Raw genomic sequence first — 4,530 nt, 5'->3', positions numbered from 1 at the left:
AAAATATTTTAATTATTTTATATAATTAAAAAAGACATTAAAAATAATTAAAAATTAATTTATATTTTAATATCAATAAAATATCAAAATATCATTATAAAAAAATATTTTATATTTTATATATATCGTATATATCCATATATCTTGTAAAAATTTTAAATTCGTATTCTACGTATTCCGTATCCATAAATGATAGTTATTGACAAGGGTCTAAAAACAATCTAGCAACACCTGAAGGGATTTAGATTAGTAGAAAAAATTGGATGTTATTAAGCGCAACGAAAGAGGATCTCTTAGCTGTTCAAGGACTACATTGATCCTCCAATGAGTTCAAAGGCAATCAATCTTGATTAAAATAATAAACTATTCTAAAATAATATTTAATACATACAATAAGAATATTTTGTTTCCCTATATAGGAAAATACAGCTTTTCGTAAAGGGTGGAGACATGAATTAAGAGATAATATCTTAATTCCTGAATCATATATATGATCAAAGAAAATTTTAAACCATTACTATATATATATGAAATCTAATCTATCATAAAAACTAGAGAAAGAGAGAGAGATGATGAAGGCATATACACTAGTATTATTGTTGATGATTGGAATGATCATTATTGATACCATTGCTCAATTTGATGGGACTGTTCTTCAATTTCCTCCTCCTGCTTGGAAAAGAAGGGTGAAAGAATGTATTAAAAGATGCAAAGAAGCCTATTCAAAATTTCCGGAAAGCTTAATGAAATGCAAACGGGGATGCATCAAAATGTATGGAGAGAATAGGGATTTGAGTCACGGTAATTAAGTATGTTTTAGTTATTTTGAATTATTTTGAGTTCTTTCGAGTTTATTTTATCTCATATACATATTTGTTGTTAATCAAATCTTTGTGCTTAGAATAGCCTCTTATATGAAATATATACCTTAAAATATTAGCTTAGTTATAAATTTTGGTTTTCTGCACTAGATGTTATGATAGGTTACGCTTCTATATGTTTTATATGAATTATGAGCTTCAACATTGTACTATTAGGTAACGTTTATTTTGAGGTATTGAAACGGAAATTAAAAAATTGGGATTCATTATTATATTTATTGGCTCAGATATTTGTACTAAAATTTTAGTTTTTATCTTTAAAATTTTAGTATTTCAGTACTTTCAAAAGGTGTAGACACATGAGACTGAAATTTTTGGAGACGGAAACTGAAACTTTAATAATATTTTATACCTAAAATATCTCAATTTCAATTAATTAATTCCAACTTTAACTTTTTGTACAAATTAAATTAGAGCTTCATTTTTATTTCAATCTCTGTCTCACACTTTACACCAAATACAATACTAAGACTTATTTCAATCTCTATTTTTTAGTATCAGTCTCAGTCTTTTAATCTCTGTCTCTCTTCCAAGCGTTACCTTATATACTACCATTATATTAGTGAAATTGGATATATTTTCCAACAATTATGTTGTAGGAAATGACATTTATTTATTACAAGTTTGTTCAAGTTGAGATTTAAATATATCTTTGATAGGATCAAATGCAAAAATTATTTGAGCACTTGGTCAAAGTAGGAAGTGCTTCACACTAATGATTTTGGGTATTAATACTTTCAATTACTTTATTTATTCTATTTTCATGTAGCTCAACTATCCTTGATTTTCAATGATATAATTGTTCTTTTTATTATATGCAATGTTTTCTGCCTGGGTTACGATATTTAATATTATAAAATGCTGTCATAAAATTTTTACCCCAAGTGTTTCTTAAAAGTTTATATCCTTTAAATAAAATAAAATAGAGTTTAACTAGATATGTGCTCTAACAAATAGAGACACTACATTATAACATAAATTTTTACTATTGGTTTTTTAACTGCTTAGCTACAATTAAGATTGTTGCTCAATTTCTTCATGCCGGTTACAAAATTGTCGTTAATTTGAGTGTCACTGGTGCATTTAGCAAACCGCTGGTAAAAGTTATTGCTAAATCTTGTGTAACAGTTTTAAAAATATCAAATTGTCACTAATATGAGGCATTTATTATGGTAATCTTTTCTGTTATATTTTAGCAGTGGTTTAAAACTGTCATTACATTATTAGTTTTTTTTTTGGACTATTTTTATATTTAGCAATAATTTTAAACCATCACCATTTTTTAAAGTACTATTTTTTGAAAGTTTCAAACCATCGTTAATCTTTTTCTCAATTATAGTGATAAATTTTACAATTTCCACCAACTAAATATATGTATTTATCAATAAAACTTTCTACGTCAAAGCATTTGTATAATTAAATATCTAATTATTTCATTATTGATAATCAAATTCATCATTCATGTATCTATATAAATTTATTAAGACAAAGAGTAAAAAAAAATGTTAACATAAGACATATAAATAGAGATATACACACAAATTCACACTTCAAACTTAAAAAAAGCTCTTTTACAAGAGAATGTGAGACGAATTTAACAATTCACGTAACTATATATATATATGTATATAGTCTTTATTTTTGAGGTAGTGTTAGTACTTTATGATTCCCTTGTCACATAATCGTCTTCATTTTCTTCTTCTTCTTCTATAAATGTTCAAAATACTATAGCCCATAAATTTTGGTTTACAGCACACAAATTTTAGTATACAACACAACAATTTTTGACAGATCATATGCCCAAAAACGTCTAATCAATGAAATACGCATGTGTACATAAATTTTGATGTACAACATAAAAATCTTGGTATATAATACATAAATTTTGATGTGCAGCACATAAATTTTTGGAGGACTACATGCTCATAACATTGACTCACCCAACTAACAAAATAATTCACAGCAAAAAATTGTATGCTATGTGTAAAAATTTATGTATTATATACAAAAGTCTGTGTACTATATACAAAAATTTGTATATTATATCTAAGAGTGTTAAAAAAATCAGTTTTACTAATTTTTTTTAGTATATGATTAAAAATCCTGTTTCATAGTATACTCGTAAATATAAAATTTCAGTTTGATTAATCCATGATCATATTAGAATGAAAGATTTTATAAGAAGGAGAACAACAAACAAAATTTTTTTGTATCAAGCGTAAAAATAAAGATAAAAAAAGAAATTAAAAAAATAAATAATGATAGAGAGAGAAAGAAGAAAGATTGAGAGAGGGAGGAAAGAGGTGGAGAGAGAAAGAGGAGATGAGAAAGAGGTTAAATCTAATTTTTTAGCATATAAAGTATAAACTAGTTTAAATTGGTTTTATTTTGAATTGGTTTAAAGTGGTGTACTATATTATAAATTGGTTTAAAATCAATTTTTATGTGAAAAAATTGAAACATGAATACCCCTAACTATATGGATAAGTTTGTGCAAAATTTTATGTGCTATACTTTAAAAATTTATGTGCTACATTTTGAAAATTTGTGTGGTATCTGGTATGTACAAAAATTTGTGGACTATATCGATAAGTTTGTATTATATGTAAAATTTAGTCTGTTATATTTTAAAAATTTATATGTTATACTTCAAAATTTGTGTACTTTTTAACAAAAATTTATGTGTTGCAGAAAATACAATAAATACAATGCACACTCTAATTATACAATAAAATATGTGTATACGCGTGTTTTTTTAGAATATCTTTATTGGTAGACCGATTTAATTAGATTTAATTATAAAAAAAATTATACATATAGTATTACTGATAATCATAGATGGGTTTGCTATGGCGCAAATAATAATAATAATAATAATAAAAATGTTTATCAACTTTTTTTTATCATTAATATACGTCTTTTATATAATAATAATCCCGTCCAAATATACACAACAACAAACGTGGCAGATGGCGGCGGCGGTTTTGCGGCGGTTGACCTTTAACCGCTGCAAAACTGAAACTAGCGGCAGTTGAAGCGGCGGCTACATGAGGTGTTGGTAGTCGTTTGTCTTTTAGCGGCGATTTTTTTGTAACCGCCGCTATTTGAACACAATCGGTGGAAGAAATGCTGATTCAATGTTTGCGTTTAGCGGCGGTTGCAATCCAACCGTCGCCATCTTTAACATTTCTGTTAACTTCGATATTCGGACGTTATAATTTTTTACAGACTAACAGAGTACAGACTACTTAATTTCTCACTAATTTCTTGACCCTCGTAATACAAAAATGTTGTCTTTCATAAAATTTAGAGTTTTCCGTTAGTAATTAAATTGAGTTTGCCTGTATTTTAATTTTTGATATATTCTAATAAGTTTATTTTCACAAATACGTTTGATGTTCAGGGAACATCAACCGTATCACTCGTTTTACGTTACAAAAAGTTTATTTTAATAATATATTTAATGAGGTGAACAATCTTGAAAATGAGATTTTTTCATTTAGTATAAGAACTTCTATGTTTGTATTCAGGCATAACTATAAAAGAAATACATAAAATATGTATAAATTAATGCTAATTTCAATTTAGCATGTGTTTATAATAGGCTTCTTCGAACTTAGACCTTACCAATCATAAATCAATTAATTGT

Source organism: Arachis ipaensis, chromosome B2, assembly GCF_059453495.1.
Source record: "Arachis ipaensis isolate K30076 ecotype BB chromosome B2, ASM5945349v1, whole genome shotgun sequence".
NCBI lineage: Eukaryota > Viridiplantae > Streptophyta > Magnoliopsida > Fabales > Fabaceae > Arachis > Arachis ipaensis.
Note: the sequence above shows the minus strand (reverse complement) of the source record.